General features: G+C 35.4%; 2 long non-coding RNA genes across 3 annotated transcripts; one reads left to right on the top strand and one right to left on the bottom strand.

The window, feature by feature from the left end:
• Positions 1-4,902: 4,902 nt before the first annotated feature.
• LOC119243803 (uncharacterized) lies at positions 4,903-16,643 on the bottom strand. 2 transcript variants are annotated; one of them, XR_005124834.2, is made up of 3 exons: positions 16,552-16,643; positions 15,190-15,256; positions 4,903-5,404 (listed from the first exon to the last, which is right to left on the bottom strand). It is a non-coding gene; the product is annotated as an uncharacterized LOC119243803 (long non-coding RNA). The 2 variants fall into 2 exon arrangements; XR_008551597.1 differs by lacking the exon at positions 16,552-16,643 and adding an exon at positions 16,167-16,240.
• Positions 16,644-16,705: 62 nt separating this feature from the next.
• Positions 16,706-17,292, top strand: LOC119243802 (uncharacterized). Its single transcript, XR_005124833.2, has 3 exons — positions 16,706-16,741; positions 16,866-17,008; positions 17,155-17,292. It is a non-coding gene; the product is annotated as an uncharacterized LOC119243802 (long non-coding RNA).
• The last annotated feature ends 1,875 nt before the right edge of the window (positions 17,293-19,167 follow it).

Raw genomic sequence — 19,167 nt, 5'->3', positions numbered from 1 at the left:
ACGAATCCTTGCCCCCACCCATGCCCTTCTTTTGTTCCTAGCCATGCCTGTACCATCTCAATTTTAAAAGTAATTGTCCCCCTAAACACCTTCATAGTGCTTTGTCCCCTCACTCCATTGCCAGTCAAGCAATAAAGTTCTTGCTCTGCTTTGCCAGACATGGTCATTGTGTTAATTGCCTTATAATCAGTAGACGGTGTGTCCACTTGAGGTCCAGTGAGATGTGTGTCTCAAATAGTGCATAAGACAGTCATAAAATCATAAGTATATGGATATAAAATTTAACTTAAAATTCTGCATTTTTTATTCATTAAATATGGCAGCTCTAGAAGTAAGAACAACTCATAAGATGATCCAGAATTTAAACCAATTCATCAGATAGAAAATTTATACTCAGGGCCTCCTCAGTGGCACAGCAGTTGAGCGCTAGGCTACAAAGCTGCCCGCAGCCTCTGCAGCGCCAGTTCTATCCCCAGCTGCTGCCTAGGGTCCCACATGGTGCCGCAGACCTCTCCTGCCACACCCGCTGCTCCCCTCAGCAGTGTACTTCCATCCTTCTGCCTGCTCTGCTCCCCGCTCTGGCTCTGGTGAATTCTCTCACCCTCCCGCGCTTCTGACTGTACCCAGTGCTTGTATAAATAAATAAATAAATATTTTTAAAAAAGAAAAAGAAAATGTAGACTCAGAAGAATAGAATACTGTGAAGTAAGCTGTCTTACTATTTCCTGTGATTTCAGAAGATTTGGATCCCCAAGAGGCATCTTTTGAATATCTTTTGGCTATTGTGGGTGGATGAGGAGATAGTTGAAACTATTTAATCTAGTTGTTGGGGTGGTGACAGGAAACCACAAATAAAATTTTAATTATTTGACATAAAACAATGAAATTGTTTTCTATGGAATAGTATGATGATTGGATTTCTTAGAATTGTAATATCTTGAGTTTTAGTATCTCTCATCTTAATTTATTTTTATCCATTTTCTGGAAGATTATTCTAGCTTAATTTTCCTATTTTGTAGAGGTAAATCCACACACAACGTGACTTGCACACACATGCCAGTACATCCTTAAATGTCACCTCGCTAACTGACACTGAAAGATTTTATTTTATTTTATTTTATTTATTTTTTAATTTTATTTTTATATTCCCCATATAATTGCAATACCCTTATTTTGACCCCAATCCCTCCTTTCCCCGCCCCCCACCCCCATAGACACTGAAAAATTTTAAAGAGAGCAGTTTTAATGATGAATGTTAATCATTACATAGATTCTTTTATAAATGTAATTATGACATTCATGGCATACGTTAGAAAGCACTCCACATATGTTCCTCAATTGGTATCTTCAAAAGCAAATAAATGTGTATGTATAAACTATGCTGAAGTTATACTTAAAATGTAAAAATGATTTTACCGTATCAATGGACAAACTCTTCAGTAATTGAAACCATATTGTACAAGGTGTTGCAGAGATACAAGCACAAGTTAAAAAGTGTTTATCAACATTGGTAAGAAGGAATCAAAGTAGTAAGGAAACTCAGAAACAATATTACAAAATTATAAATTAATATTGTCACCATATTAAAATGCATAAAATATTGGCACAAATAACTATAACATGTCGGATTATTTTCCAGCTAAGTATTACTTGGATATATTCATTGATTGTGTTCCTTTATCATTTAATCAGTTTTATAGAAATAATAGGTAAGGGTGAGCCAAATCAGTACTTAGAATATTCATTTTTATTTTGCAAAATCATAATGAATTTCTCTCCTATACAGAACTTTATCATTTGTAAAGCATTTAAAATTCTTCATGACTGTAATAACAATATACAAAATGATGACCAAAACTATGTATAGGTAACTATAATTATTAGCAGCTATTAAGTAGAAATTATTTAACAAACAATAGAGGCTTGGAGTGCACTAAACTTGTCAAAAAATATTTAAAGGAGGTTTGCATTTACATTCCAGTGTACTGCTTCTAAAGGTCATTTTTCTAAAGCATGTACAAACAGACAAAGAAGATCCATTTGTTTTCATATTGCCCTCTCATCAAAACTAGAACTGAATTGTCATCGAGGAAAATGATATTGGTGACATTTTCTAAGACAATGACATCTATTGCACCTGGAAATTTTAATATTTTAGACTTTATTTGTAGAAGGAAAAATAGTATATAACATTTAATATGTTGCCTATTCTATGCTTACATCAGTCAGGTTTTCCACAGGAAAAAGATTTCACATTCAAACATATTGTATTTCAAATATATCTAAGGAAATATTGATGAAAGGACAATTTGGAAAAGATGAACAATTAAGAAAAAGCAGAAAGTGGGTGAAAGCTTAGGATTGTCAAGAGCTATAATTTGTAACTATCATAGATCTGATCATGGAAGAAGAAGGAGTAATTACTAGAACCTGGAAAATGTAACTGTAGTTGTAATAAAAAACTTCCAAATAGGAGCTGTGGCATGTAACAATCTTGGCAGGGGTCAGAGGAATATATATCCCACGTTCAGTCTCCTCCTTTCAGCATATCCTTTATAGATGTTTCCCACTGATCCCAGCCAACCTATGGTAACTGAAAAGCTCACCCAAACATTCTGTAAAGACATCTTTCTGGGAAACAGGATAGAGTGAGAAAGGAGGAGAGGAGATCTGGAAAAGCAAATAAAATACCCAGATTGTCTGTTACTTTTGTTTCTCAGTATCTACTTTTGTTCTTTTCTGGATTGCAAATTTGTGTAGCTTTGCAAAATATCATAAATTCCCCTTAAATCAGTGATGACATTGTAGGCACACTCTCACCTAAAATATAAAACTTTAGCCACCACTACTTCTTAATAAAAGGACAGGCAATAAACCCTGGTTTTGACAGTACTGTTGTAATTTCCTTCTTTCAACACCCATTTAACACTCTCCAGTAACCTAAAATGGGAGGTGTGAGACAGGTCTCCCCATGAGTGGTCAGATAGGTTTTTTCCAATATGTCTAGATTAGACTTTTTCTAACATGTCACCTTGATATTAGAACTAAAGCTAACAGAGGCTCGAAGGGCCTCGGGAGAAACTGTTACTATTACCTAAAGAACACAGAATGCCTAAATTTGGGGCTATCTCCAGAAACAAGATTTTTGCGGGGAAACCTACCTTACAGCAGGGCTTTGTCACATAAAGTATTCCCCTCCATGTCATGTGAAGTCCCCACCTCTTGCTTCAGTGCCCTACGTCCCCTTGCCTCAGATCACACTTTTGGTTCCAGAATGTATACCCCTTTCTCGCCAACTGAGGAGGGGACAAGCATGATCATTGTAAGTTCCCAAGTATACATTATTAAATAGAGTTTTCCTGTATTAATTCATCTGATGTTATTTTAATTAACCTCTTCAGCTCCCCCCTCCAAAAAAAAAAAAAAAACAAAAAACCTCAATGGACAATGGAGGGTATCTTTACTAACAAGGTGACACAAACTTATTTCTGAGATCTGAATCCTCTCTGACCTTGTCTTTATTAGATTGACCACTTTTGTGTAAGGAGGTACTAAAATCCAGTAAATTCTCTGGTTCTAGATATTAATTTCCTGTACCATTGGGTAACAGACATCCACTTTTCCTTGATATGGAAGATCAATCACCTCACTAGGATAGTGACCCTCCTCTCTCTATGACATAAGGAGCACAGAGAACAATTTCATTTTATTTAAAGAAGTACAACTGCTTCCTAATAGAAACATTTCACCTTGGGCATGAAGCTTTCTAAAGTCACTAAAAATAAATCATGGAGACAGGAAAGAAAATTTCTTTCAAGGGCCTCCCTGGTGGCACAAGGGGTTAAGATGCAACACTATGCAGCTATCTGCAGCCACTTCAGCATGAGTTCGATCCCCAGCCAGATTGGTGACTCACATGGTGCAGCAGACCTCTCCTGTCTCACCCGCTGCTCCCCTTAGCAGTGTATTTCAGTAGATCTGCCTGTTCTGCTCCCCACTCTGTTTCTGGTGAATCCTTTCACCCCTCACACCTCTGGCTTGTACCCCAGTTCTTGTATGCATAAATAAATAAATCCTTAAAATAATTCTTTCAGTAATGTATTTTGTGTGATAGTAAGATCCACTCCTAACCCCTTAGCTTCTCTAGACTATGCATTCTAGCTTTAAGAACGACGACACCATAGAGTGGCTTCCAGTTTATGGCATATACTACATGATGAATGGAGAATGTCATAACCTTAAAAAGACTTATCTGCCAATTAGTGTTATAATTGAACTTTTAACATGCTGTTCAACCATTTTACAAAGCCAGCTGCAATTGAATCATGAGCATATGCTAAGTATGTGAATTCCATGGATGCCAGCTCATTGCTTTACATTTTTTGCCATACAAATGGATAACATACACTTTGATTGGTGATGATGTCATGTGGCATATGATAAAAATGGATATCTTGAAGGTTCTTAGGTTCTTGAATAATGTCACTGGCAGACATGTTAAGGCAGGAAGTCATATTGTATCTCATATTCATATATATATGAATATACATATATATCTATATATATATTTATCTCTCTCTGGAGATAAATATGATGAAGGGAAACCAATGCAAGTAGTCTTCTACTGGGTAAATGACTATTCTTTTGGGAAATAATATATCAAATGTGCAGCATCAACCCTGGGGCAGATAAATTAGACACTCATCAGTGTCAATAGCCAGATCAGCCTTGAGTAAAATTCTAAGCTGTAGAAATCATCCACAGCTTTTATGCCAACTTTCATGGTTATTTCTTATGCAGATCTATCAAGCAAACAGAAAGATATCTGGGAATTAATATCATCCATCTGTTATTTTTATATCCTTTTACTTCAAACCTTTTTTGAAATGAATCTTCTCTGATGATCATTTACAGTGAGTACAATTATTTTCATCATTAGTGCTTATACCTAGACGTTCATTCAAATATGGTTTATCCAGACTTATCACCAATCTTGCAAATCATTTTCCTTTTAATACAGTAATTCTCTAGCCAGCTCATTAACTAGCATAGTCATTTTCCTTAGAAGGTTTCTCCTTCCACATGTAGAGAGGAAACAGCTACTCTGTCAAAGTTCTGTCCACTTGGAGGATTCTCCTTTATTCAACTTTCAGGCATCCATGGAGTGGGGCTAAACCACAGCAGGTACCCACTCCAGATGGTTTTAACATACATACCACATAAGGTGGTCATAGAGTTCTCTTCATTAAACCTGAATTGTGATAAGAAAGAGAGGCAGAAGTCAGAAGGAGCCAATACTGCAGGTGTCTCTATGATACCAGTTTGTGTTCTTGTGTCTGCACTTTTTTCTTCTGGCTCTGCTATGCTTTGTTCTTATACTTCATCTATAGTTCTCAGTGGAATGCTGAAATAGAGGTCAAATTTTATGATTTAGAGAGTTAGATAATGTCCAAATCATCATTGGCATTTTAAGTTACATTTTTACTTGATGTTCTTTTTTTTTAAGGATTTATTTATTTATGCATACAAGAACTGGGGTACAGGCCAGAGGAGTGGAGGGTGAGAGGACTCACCAGAGACAGAGCAGGGAACAGAACAGGCAGAATGACTGAAATACACTGCTGAGGGGAGCAGCGGGTGAGTCAGAAGAGGTCTGCTGCACAATGTGGGAATCTCTCTGGCCAACCGGCGGCGGATAACTTCACAGTGCTGTGCTTAACCCCTTGCACCACCAGGGAGGCCCATTTACTGATGTTCTATTAATAGAAATTTGGATTGTAAAAACAGGCCAGGAACAACTCTTCATATGGTCTCTGAGGTTGGCAGGTAAGCATTTATTAGTGGCAACATTCAAATCAACCTGGGTTGGACTTATGTGATGTCCAACCCACAAATGATTTTATCTCTGGAAAGAGAGAGCATGACTATAGCATAAAGTTGAGTCCTGAGTGATGGTTTCTTCTAAAGCCTTGCCAGATGCTCTCCCCTGAAATCTTCAAGTTGTTCAGTTCCTATTTTTCTACTGCAGCCCAGCCAGCCAGCCCCTGTTTGTGTGTGTGTGTGTGTGTGTGTGTGTGTGTGTTTGACTTCAGGGAATGACAGCTTCTTCTATAGAGGGAATGTTAGTAAAAGTGTTAGTTTTCATGGGCTATACAATTGCTCTCACTACTATGCATCTTTGTCAATCTTTTTCAGTCTTTGTCACTGTACGTGAATGCATCCATAGACAATAAAGAAAGGAATAAGTATGGCTATATTCCAGTGAAGGATGCTTTATGGACATGCTAGAATCTAAATCTTGTTACACACCTAAAAGCATTAAGAAGCAGAGGTGGAAAATGGAGAGAATCAGAACTACCTTGCAAGACAAGGAAGCAGTCATTATTGAAAAGCTTCATTCAGGGAAGGACACTTTCCTCAGACAAGGGTAAAAATATAAGATTTCTGTGAGAAAGGTTGATTCTGGAAGAAAGGAAAGCTTAAGGGAATTTGAAATTCAAGGTTCAAACCCTCATTTATATATGACTAAAAATTCTCAGTCTGTGCTGTAAGTTCCTCCAATAGGCGCCTTTATATAAGAGATTTGACAGGATCTGGTACTTAACCAGTAAACTTTTCAATAATTATAAACAGAATTCAAGCTTGGTCCTTACTTAGCCTGACTTTTCTTTTTCTTTAGAAGATGGCCTCCCTCACAGTTGCTATAGACACTTCATGGCTTTCCAATCATGTTCCAAATTCATTTTAATGGATCTTCAATTTATCATTTTCTATGTGTACCCTTTTTGGGATCATAAAAGTCATCACCTGAGTCAGAAATCATTATGCTCACCGTTGTTTCTATAGCAACTACACATACCACCATCACTTAATTTTTCAGTGTTGCCTTTTATTTCCCTTTGTTCCCCACCTCTCCTCGAGGCTTTTGAATAAGTACATGGCACCCATACAGCAGGTTGCCGGGGACGTATTGCCACTTGCTAGAATGTTACCCATACGCTCATCAATTATTTGAGTAACTAATTTTTTTTTTAAGATTTATTTATTTATTTATACAAGCACTGGGAAGCGCTGGAGGGTAAGAGAATTCACCAGAGCCAGAGTGGGGATCAGAACAGGCAAACTGACAAAATACACTGTTGAGGGGAGCAGCGGGCGTGGCAGGAGAGGTCTGTGTGCCATGTGGGACCCGCGCTATGTGGGACCCTTGCTGTGGGCCGGGATCGAACCTGTGCTGCATAGGCTGCGGGCAGCTTTGCAGCCCAGTGCTCAACCGCTGTGCCACCAGGGGAGGCCCTGAGTAACTAATTTAAGAACCCAATAAACAGGATTTGTTTCAAAGGTACAGCTCTGACACTTACTTGGTCAGTTATCACAGTTGCAGGAAATAAAGGCTTAATGAAGGCTTAAAATAGGGGCTATTTATAATGTTTTAGAGTGAATTGAAAAAAAAAAACAAAGAATGATGGGATTTCCCAAAAAAGAAATAACAGTATAACAGTAGTTGTAGGAAGTTTCCTGACAGGAGCTATGTTCTGTCAAACTGGAAGTGGTGAAGCCATAACAACATACAGACCAATATCAAATGCTCCTCTTTCTCTAATTTCTTGTCCGTGCTTTCTATTTGATAAACCTACATGGTGAGACATCGCATAGATGTAGTTCTTAAGGCTGAGTCTACTGTACACTAAGGAGAAATGTGAGAGTGGACTCACAGTGATAAATGCAGAAATGTCCAATTAGAGATGTCTCATAGATACTTCTTGCAGTAACAACTGTTAAGATTTACTGGGCTTGCAAATATTAGAGAATTTGTTTAGCAGATATAAAAAAAGGTAAATAACAGCTCAGTGTGACAGAATTTATTTCTCTTTATTTTAAAACATGCAACACGTCAGGTACACATAAAGAGGGTTGGAAACCCATGCCTTCCCATTTTGTTAAGATGTTGAATGTTGCCCTTGTCTGCATAATCTACTGCTGTCTGTCTGCATCCCACTCAGCTGAAAAGAGGGACAATCAAGATAAAAGTCATATCCAGTGAGACAAACTGGAAAATTAATACATGGCCAAAATGTAATAACAAGGTCAGAACTAGCAACAGCAAGGAAGGCTGGATAGCATAATTTTAGCTGGCTCCTCATGTGCCCCTGACTTATGGTTTCTATGTTAGTGAAAGATATGTGAATAAATGCATCCTTATCTTGACTATTGTAAATAGTGACGCAATGACTAAGTGTGCGTTAATATGCCTATGAATTAGTGTTTTTGGGTTCCTAGGATAGATACCTAAGAGTGGAATTAATTGCTAGATTGTATGGTATTTCTACTTCTAATATTTTGAGGAACTTCCATATTTTCTGGCAAGGGGAAAATATCCAAGAACTCATACAACTCAACAAAAGAAAGTAAAGAGCACAATCAAAAATAGTTTGAAGAACTAAATAAACACTTCACCAAAGACATCCAAATGACTAATAGGTACATGAAAAAAATATTCACCATCACTTATCATCAAGGAAATGCAAATCAAAAATCACAATGAGATACCATTCACTCCCATGAGAATGGCCCATATTTAAAAAAAAAATAGAAACATATGTCATCAAGGGTGTAGAGAAAAAGGAACATTCTTACACTGTTGGAAGAATTCCGTTTAAAGTTTGTTGTTGGCAGAATCAATTTCCTGTGACTATAAGGTCTGGGGTTTCAGTTTCCTTGTTGGTTGTTGGTTTGCAGTCTGAGCCCCCAGAACCAACTCTCTGGTTCTTTCCATACAGCCTCTTTTATATTCAAGCTACCCATGGTGCAGTGAGTCCTCACACTTCACTAAGTGTAGATGAGAGTAGCTGACTACGGGAACATATTTTTAGTTAAAATATTGTAGATGTGGTAGGGAGGGTATGATCATAAAGGAACTCCCTCCTGGTCTGAAATTTGAAAAGAACGAACAAGAGAGTTAGTTTGAAAAAATCTGACATTCTAAAAAGAGCCACTTCTCTGATTGAAGTGCCATAACTGTAATTACAAAGTTTTTTTGTTTTGTTTTGTTTTGTTTTGTTTTGACTCTGGCCTTGGTCATTTTGAAATTACTATGGTCTTTAAGCAGATTGTCAATTAGCCCTCTCATATGCTGCTATGCCAGATATCCACTTCTTCAAAAATAGCAGCTACGCTATGAAGAGTGAGTCTACAAATACTTTTAATAAAATATAAAGTATGCAGGAACAATTATATGGTATGCAGGAACAATTATATGCTAAGTTTTTTTTTGTGTATATATATATATATATATATATATGCTTATGTAAGAATTTGGCACACATAAATATAAGAAAAAATAAGGATAAAAGAGAAAGTTTGCCTCTGAAAATTTAGTCAAGCAGTAAATTATAATCCATTGATTGTTTTTCTTCACCTCCATTTTCTTAAGGAAAGGAAATTTTTTGAATATATAAAATTCCCTAAGAGAATCCCAAGAGTTCCCAAAGGTACCAAAATACATCCTAACTATACGGTTGAAAAATACAATCACAATTCCTTAGTAATCTAAGAAAGGAAACCTTTATAGAAAAATTTCATCAACTAAAGGTTTTGTTTCCTTATTGAATCTGCACTGTATTTAATCAAGGCCCAAGCAAACTGCCAAGTTCCTTTTTATATGTTTTACAAAGGAAAAGTTCCCTAAAAATAGACTTCTGTGTCTTAGCACATTCTAAGTCACTGAAATTTCAAATTTCAAGTAAGACTGTACTTTCACAGATTAATTCAAGTAAAGGATAGGAGGAATATTTCATATCTGAAACAATAATAATAATAACGTAACATAAATGATTAACTTGTGTTCTCGGTTTATTAAAAAGGAAGATAAGGGCCTCCCTGGTGGCCATGGGTTTAAGTCTCAGTGCTATCACCACTATGGCCAGAGTTTGATTCCAGCCGGGGAACTACCTACGTGGTACAGCCGACCTCTCTTGTCTCACCACTGTTCTCCTTAGCAGTGTATTTCAGTAAATCCGCCTGCTCTGCTCCCCACTCTGTCTCTGGTGAGTCCTCTCACCCCACTCCCACACACCTCTTACCTACACCCCAGTACTTCTATGCAAAAAAAAAAATAACAAAAAGGAAGAAGATAGGTCTTCTTTTTCAGCAGCTTAATTGATAAACACTTCATGTACAAAGATCTACACGTATGTAATGGGTATGATTTGATGAGTTTAGATAAATGCAAACACCTATAATACAATCATGACAATCGAGGTGATATCTATCTATCTATCTCTCTCTCTCTCTCTCTCTCTCTCTCTCTCTCTCTCTCTCTCTCTCTCCAAAACCTCCTAGAGCAGAGATTCATGGCATGTAGTTGTTGCTATTTTTTGTTATTGTTGTTGTTCTTCTGTTCCGTTTCCTCTCATTCTCCCTCCTCCTCCTACTCCTTCTCCTCCCCCTACTACTCCTTTTCCTTTTCTTCTTCTTGTGTGTGTTTGTATGTGTGTTAATGAAATCTGCCTTATTTTTTTTATTTTTTGTTTTATACATTTTTTACATCATTTTTCATTGTCGTACAATGTATGCATTTTCATCTTGGTTATAGTCCTCATACAACTCCCACCCTCCTTGTTTTGATCCTACTCCCTCCTCCCTTCCCCTATAGGGTGTCTCTGATTTATAGTAGCTTGTTGATTTTGATTTTTATAGAATATTACTCAGCAATCAAAAAAGACAAATTCATGCAATTTGCAGCAACATGGATGGAGCTGGAAGGGATCATGCTCAGCGAAATAAGCCAGAAAGAAAAGAAAAATACCAGATGGTCTCACTCATAGCAGGAATTTAGAACACCTAAATAAGAAACCTATTTAGGTCTATTCCTTCATATATGCAGATAAAGGACTTCTCTACATGATCCCAAGTTCTGGGCAGCATGTAACTAATGGTTGGACAATTTCTTGATTACCTTTCAGTGCCACATATCTCTGCTTCCAATAACTTTTCCTAAAAATATACTAGGATGGGATGAAAAGAATGCCACTAAATGAACATATGGTTAAATCTGCTGTACAACAGAGATATATGTTGAGGTTTGTACAACAACAATAAATTGCAGTCTTGTGTGAAGCAGTAGTAATACTGTGACTTTACTTTATGGCAATTACATTTATGAAACCAATGCAAAAAGGAAATGATTCAAGATATCTCTTCAAATGAAGAAATTGCAAGAATAATTAATGTTTTCAAGATTTGGTTTAACCTTACAAAAAATGTACTGACTACTCAGAGATTTTATTTCATATACCTTTCAATAATCAAAAGAAACCGACTTTTTATAACAATAGTATTATCTTCCCCTCCTCTGCTGAATGTCTCTGATTTATAGTTGCCTGCTAGTTTTGTCTTTTTTTCCCCTGATCCCTTATTTGGTTCCCCTATATTCCTCCTATAAAATAGGGTAACAGGGTGGGAAGAGCAGAAGAGACTATGGTGATGTTCACAAGTGACTTAGTGGTGGGAATTTTATGGGGACTACACCTGAGAGTAGAAAGCAAACTGTACAAAATTGAATATAGTGTAAAATATATAGAGAGAGAAATAAAAAACAACAAAAACAAAAATAACCAGTAGTATTATCTCTCTAAAGTATTAAAAAATTCTATTTGGAAATAAAAATACAAGAAGAGAGTAACTTTTGAATGGATAGTATTTGGTTGGGTTTATGTCACACTAGTTCATTTATCTGAAACCAATAATTATAAGATGCACAATTTGCTTTATCATCTGTATCATTATTAAAAGAAAAATTCTATCCATAACACTTTTGCCAATTTATAACATCTATTTTTCATGTAAATGCAATGCAAGTTTAGAGTCACAAATATTGAAATATCCTTAATATTTAACAGGATTAATGATAGGAAAATATTTCCAAATGTCAAATATTTATATCAACCACTTCTGCTTAGGGAAATTTGTGCTTGCATATTTCAAGGTCAAATTGAAAAAAATTTATCCTATGACTCTATAAGGTATCACAGACTGACTTTGCTTCTTTGGAACTGACATGAGTTTAAGAACAAACATCCAAGACCATGACTTTACTGAGTTCTGAGCAACACAAGGAACTAGACCTATAAAGCAGATGGCAAAAAGAATACTCGTTCCCTGCAGGTAGCTCATTGCTTAGAGAAAATGGGAAGAAGGACCAATTTACACATGCCAATACCTCCTTCCAGTTTCATATATCAAGAAACATGGAGGAAGACCAAAAGTGATTATTTTTGTGGAGTTTCCCTCCCAGTCTGAAATCATGGAGATTTTCAATGACAGTGGCCAGGAAATTGACATTTAAGTTTAATAACAAACTGACTCTCTTTAACGGCCTTTGAATCTTGAGCAGAGTTCCATAAGTAGGAAAGTAGGCCCAAACAGTCAGCTATCTAGAATCTGCTGCTTGTTTTAGTTCTAGCTTTTTCCAAAGTCAGACCAGTTAGCTTTTGCTTTGATGCTGTAATTATTCTTCAAGTTTGAATTTATTTGTTTAGTAGGCTTTGTTTAAATACTTCTAGTGATAGAAACCAATTACCTCATCCAATATTTATCTTTAAATGTTAAAAATAATCTCCTATTTTTGAGCTGACACTTAAGCCCTTTAAATTCTGCCATCAGAGCTACTTCCATCTTTTTAGGATATAAAATGAGACCCAAATCTTCTTCCATATTGCCATTCATTCAAATTATTGAGCTCATAATCTTGTTCATATAAGTTTTATTTTAGTCCTTAGAACACCTCCTTGTGTGGTATGATTGATATTTAAGACATCACCTTGTAAAAATCATTAAGTAATCTTACTACTCTAAAAGTAAAATGTGTAGAATTGACTATCTTTATGTTTGCTCAATTGACTAGAGACAAAAGGGAGACTATTAAATGTCCATGCCTCATTTCTCTCTTTCAGTGGTATCATACACCATGAGTAGATGCTAAATCATATTAGGTGTTGGTTTTGAATAAAATCCTTATTATTTCATAATAACTAATATTGCATACCATTACCTTTATTCCATGATTATTTCAAAGATGTACTGATAAGTAAAATAACTGTCTATCTTCATTTGTATTGTTGGACTTTTATTTAAGAAAAAATTACTTTGCTTATTCATTTCTATGGTATTTTTTCTATGTTGGAATTAAACCAAATACAAAATAAAAATGACAAAGTATGCGTAATGGCATAAAGTTTCAATGGAATAATAACTGGAACAAATGAGGAAAGGCAGAAAAATATTAAGAATGATAATCAATAAACTTATTACAATAAATTTTATAAATACATATTTGCTACTTCATTTTTCTTTAAAAGAATTAAGATTATATAACATCATAATTACATCAATGTATGTCAGTACCAGGCTTACACCAGCAGGGGGACCTGACCTGGGGTGGTGGTCGCTTCCGCCCAAGGATGAGTCGCTTCGGCCCAAAGCGGAGGCTGATGCAATAGTAACCGGATGTTGCAAATCCATGTAAAGCGCATGCGCAGGCTTTCCAAGATATATATATAGCCCCTCCCCTCGAATAAAGAGAGTTCCTGCTTCCAGCCAAGAGAGTGCACGTGTCTTTTCATCCCCAGCCCCTCCGCCGTGTTCCTCAACCCCGTCGGCCTGCAGGCAGGACCGGCAAATGTATTGTTGGATTTATAAATTTATAAATTATATGTGATATATATAATCTTAGAAGTATCAATTTAGTATATATCTGAAGTAGATTCTGATGTTAAATTATGTATGGTAAAACCTAGAATAACCACTAAAATGAAAGCTTAAAATATAGAAAAAATCATTAAAGAAATTAAAATGACATACTCAAAAATGTTCACTCAATACAAAAGAATGCAATAGAGGGGAAAAAAATATGAGACATTAAAAATAGAAAGTAAAATATTTGGCAAATTATTAACAAAAAGAAATGAGATGTGTATATTAGAATTAAAAAGCTAAAACAATGTCTATTTGCAGATGACAGAATCTTTTATGTTAAACATGCCAAGAAATCCACCAGAAAATTTTTAGAAGAAAAAAATCAATTCAGTAAAGTCACAGATAAAAGTAAATATTGAAAATCATATTCTGAATATTGAAAATCATATTCTGAAGTAAACAATGCAAAAACAAAATTAACAAAATAATCTTGGATAATTTAAGTTACTTTAAAGCTGTCCTTAAAATTATCTTCTATGAAAATAACAAATTAAAGATTCATAAGAATTAAGAAATTAGTAATAAAGGTTAGGCTATGCATCTGTTAACATCTATTTATATTTCTGAATTATTCAGTCTTATAAACCAATATTACCTTTATTAAAAATATATCAAAATTATAATAAGGTCCCTGAACAAATACGTATGTATGTTTCTCTTCGATGAAAGTTCTTAGAAGAAAGATTTTAGAATCACAGCAGATATATTTTAGGCACTCATTGAGTGTTTGTTGATTGAATATAAGAAGAATCTTATACTAGGATATATATATTTGTGGAAAAAATAATTTCTTTATGTAGCAAGAGGTTTTACTCAGCAAACTTTACAAGGGAAACATGTAGGCTATTATACCACTGTAATAGTTGAATTTATAATATTTTACTTTAAAAAATGTTGAAATATGGAAAAGGGGCACTGAGCTAAAAAAAAATCCTCATAAAAACTAAAGCACATGATAAAATACCTGCAACTAGAGAAGATTAAATAATTTATTTTATTTTTGGTATATTTTTTTAAACTGGTGTCTTTGTTCTGGCCTTTCCTGTTGAATGACTGCGAGTAATCTATTTCATTCTAAATAATCTATTTCATTCTTCCCATGTGTTTTGAACTATAGTTTTATTATTTGAAATACAGCTTTCAATAGAAGAAAAAGAAAATAATTTTGTTTGGAATGTCATCAAAAAGAACAAGTTATTTAGAAATAAATTTAATAATAAAAGAGATGCAAAACTCATATTCTGAAGCTACCTTGCTAATAATGAATGAGATGCAAAACTCATATTCTGAAGCTACCTTGCTAATAATGAATGAACCTAGGTGTGTGATTCTCTTTGGATTTACTTACACTGCTTAGGGGTTACATTTCATATGGGAGTTTGAGACAATATCTAAAACACATCCTTTTTTTTTTTTGGTTTTGCTTGATTTTACCTTTCGTTTTCAGGTGTTTCGTCTTTTCCATCTTTCAGGAAGATTCATTGCTTCAGCTGAGTCTAAACTGTATCAAAAATATTGTACAAAATATAGATTTTCACTACACAGCCCACATTTTTTTTAAAGATTTATTTAGTTATTTTTTTATCTATTTATTTATACAAGCACTGGGTACAGTCAGAAGCGCGGGAGGGTGAGAGAATTCACCAGAGCCAGAGTGGCGAACAGAACAGGCAGACTGACAAAGTACACTGCTGAGGGGAGCAGCAGGAGTCAGGAGACGTCTGTGCGCCATCTGGGACCCTCGCAGGCGGCCAGGGATTGAACCGGTGCTGCAGAGGCTGCGGGCAGCTTCGCAGCCCAGGGCTCAACTGCTGCGCCACCAGGGGAGGCCCCAGCCCACTTATTTTTAAGGAGATTGTCAGTGTATTGTCAGGAAAACATCCAGTTTTAGAGAGTTACAAACTATGTCATTCTGATATCTGCCACCTTAGATGAACATGTATATATATATATATATGTGTGTGTGTGTGTGTGTATCTATGTGTATATATACATATTTCCATATATAGCTGATCTTTAACATCCCATGTTTTGAGGGAAACTTGTGTTATCAAATTATTCTCTTTGCTAGTTTTGGCTCATTCCATTTTTAAATAAGTTCATATTTTCTTTTCTTTTTTTTTTTTTTTTAATGATGCAGAGTGCAACATATTGTCAGAAGTCTACCCTGGAAAGTAATCTTGTGTTGTTTGTTCTGTTCTCTTGACATGGAGCTAATTTTCTCAATAATAGCTGCAATGAAAATAACAAATATAAAAGCTTCATTTCCCCATCCTTCAGAAAGCCTTTTAGCCTACTTTGAAATCCCCAGAGAAAATCTAGAAAAATAACTGTCAACTGAAAAATGTCAAAGCTAATGCTCTACTTCAAAATTAAAGCACAGAGAAAAAGCCTGCAATATAGCTACTTACTTCTTCCGTGCCAGTGTTAACTCACAAGGGCTCATTCTGCGGCTGGGGGCACTGACACAGTTTGTTCCCACTTCTGCACACAGCATATACTTTCTTTTAAATAAAGAGTAAACACATAGGGTTTGAGTGTGTGGAGTGGACAAGTATTCAGAACCATGCCGCTTGAAGAAAATTAAACAACTTTGGAAGTTGCATTGATATTTTAGACCAAGCAGTACAGTTTTTGTATGTATTGAGAGTGGTTATGCTGAATAGAATCTTAAGATTTTGAAGCATAAATACAAAGTAACTGTCCCAGCTATCCAGGAATGCTTATTTTAAAATGTCAGATGTTAGAACTAAATGAAATAGTGATAATCTAGTTTCTCTCAGGTTAGAAACTTACTTTATTTTAGCTTCTAAAGTGCTCTATATTCCACTATGTGGCTATGGTGTTCTAGTCTTCCCTATGCTTTTCCTGATGATAAAAGCCATAAAGTCAAGCTCATAAGAGAGGGATAGCACCCAAGAATTCTACAGATTCTAAGCTTTAATGATGTCATAACTTAACTCAGCTGGTGTTTTGAGCAATATTGGTACTCTACCCACAGTGTCTTGGATATATTTTTCCTTTCTGTGTACATGGGAGTGGGGTGTCACATTTTGTGCTTTTATTTCCAAAATTCAGCATGTGCATTTTTTTTTGTTTGTTTCCAACAGCTCTCCTTAGAGTACCAAACCCCACTTTGCCAACTTTATCCAGAGATCCGGAAGCACCTGGGAACTACATATCTTTTTCTGACTCCTCAAGTCAGAAAAACCCTGAGATATAATTTACATTCCAGAAAATACTTGAAGATCAGGTAGAAGTCATCCTTTGCAGGATTTTGCCTGAGACTGTACCTCACTTAGATTCATACCCTTACCCTCTCATGTTTCCCCTCTCTCTTGTCAGCTTATCAGGAAGCATTATTTTAATAAATCTCTTTCCTGTCAACCCATGGTCCAGGGTCTGCTGCAGGAGATCTCAATTCATGAGCACAGACTGGAAACTTGGAAATGAGTCACCCTGACTAAAAGAAGAAAGGCATTTTGGTGGAGGCTAGAGGAGGAGAAGAGGCTAACGCCTCAACTAGATAAAGGAAAATAGAAGTGTAAGGTAACCTCTACTATTATGTATCTTACTCTTACATTTCTTTTTCCTGTCCTTTTATGACCTTCTTCAAGGTCACTGTGGCTTTAAATTTCCCTTGGAGTTCAGTAGCAGGAATACCTACACTCCTTTCTTTGTTCTCTTCGTCCGAAAATATTTGTTCATTCTTCAAGTTCCCACAACTTTAGACACTGCCCTCTAATCTGTTAAATTGATTCTAGAAAATGGCTATTCATTACTGTTATGTATTAATTGTTGTATGTGATGAATATATTACACAATATACACTCAGTGTATATTTATACACATACAAAAATACCAATAGCAAAGTATTAAGATAAATGAAAATGATTCAGTTTTATATGCTAAAGAAAATTATATTTTATTATCATAAGAAAGGTTTATAATTAAAGTTGACTTTTTCAAATTTCATAGGAGATGTATAAATAAATGCAACGAGCGTTCCAAGGAAGGCAAAGGATCTATGTGGTTAACAAAGTGTTAACTTAAAATAATATAAAGTACAAGCTCTCACTTGCTGTAGATAAGTAAGCTTTAAAAACTTCAGTATTCATCCGAGCACATAGTAAGAGAATACCAAAGCCTGTACTCTTTCTTCTTTTATTTCTTCAACTAAGAGCAGCACAGAATACTTGGATTTTAAACTTTATTTAGGAATTTAGGTAATAGATATTATTTATATCAGGCATTGAGTGACCTAACTTATCTATATTTTTCATCCTTGACTGACACTATAGTGTAAATATGCAATCATTTATGAATTAAAAAATATATCAGATGAAGTAAAACTTGCTCAGATAGAGACAGACCAGGTATTTCATCCCCAAACTTGATATTTTACCCTATTTTATTGTCCCAATATGGAGACTGAGGAGAGAGTTTAAAGACAGAGTAGAAAGTGGGGGGGAGAGGGTAGAAATCCAGGACATGGAAATTCTGTGTGTGGGGAGAGGGATTATTGCAGATTAGCTGGGTATCTGATAAATGAAAGCAAAGGATGGCATGAACTGGCAGAATATTCTGCTTTAATCTAAAGAATTTAAAACTCATGATAGGCAATGGAATGTCTTTGGACATTTTTAACCAAGAATATAGCATGGCTAAAAGTGAGTTTTTAACAAGCTTGGTTTTCAAAATTTTGTGGCAACAGAGAAATATCCAATACCTTTTCATTTTTATAGTATGTATATATGTATATTTGTACATATTATATATATGTATGTGTATATATATATGTATGTTTGTAGGTATGCATGCCATGAAAATGAGCAGAAAATTAATTTACTATTGAACTTTCAAAATCACAATATATAAGATACTGCTTCTTTTGTCTCTTTCTAAGATAGACTCTTCGTAGCCTCCTGATGCAATGTCAACTAATGCCATTGCTGTTGACAAATAGCAAAATGCACTGTGTCAAACTGCTGTACATTCCCAGAGGATCTAAGCTTGTCTATAGGGATGAATGCCCATCAATCAAATATGAACCGGTATGCAGGAATTTAGATCTAATCCATGAGGTATCAGTGACTAAAATAATTGATATTGAGAGTTCTGAGCAGTGGCAATATTTAATGTCAAGTGAAAGATCAAGTCATTAATAAGAACATTAATTTAATACAAAACAGAATTTCAGGGGCAAAGCAAGATCACCAAATATTCCAAGACTCTGACTGGGATTAAAAGCAACTCTCAGGCCCTGTCTACATTAAATGTTCATATGAGGTCACTGGAAGGAGTGAGAGGAGGCTGACAGGAGCATGGAGAAACATTAGACAGCAAGAATTTGACAAGGAAGTCAAGAAGGAATACTGTTTCAATGGATCTAATTCTGTTCATTTACTAAAT

Source organism: Talpa occidentalis, unplaced genomic scaffold, assembly GCF_014898055.3.
Source record: "Talpa occidentalis isolate TD23 unplaced genomic scaffold, MPIMG_talOcc4v2.1 talOcc4.13, whole genome shotgun sequence".
NCBI lineage: Eukaryota > Metazoa > Chordata > Mammalia > Eulipotyphla > Talpidae > Talpa > Talpa occidentalis.
The sequence above is the reverse complement of the archived record's forward strand: the minus strand, read 5'-3'. Positions and strand labels throughout refer to the sequence as shown.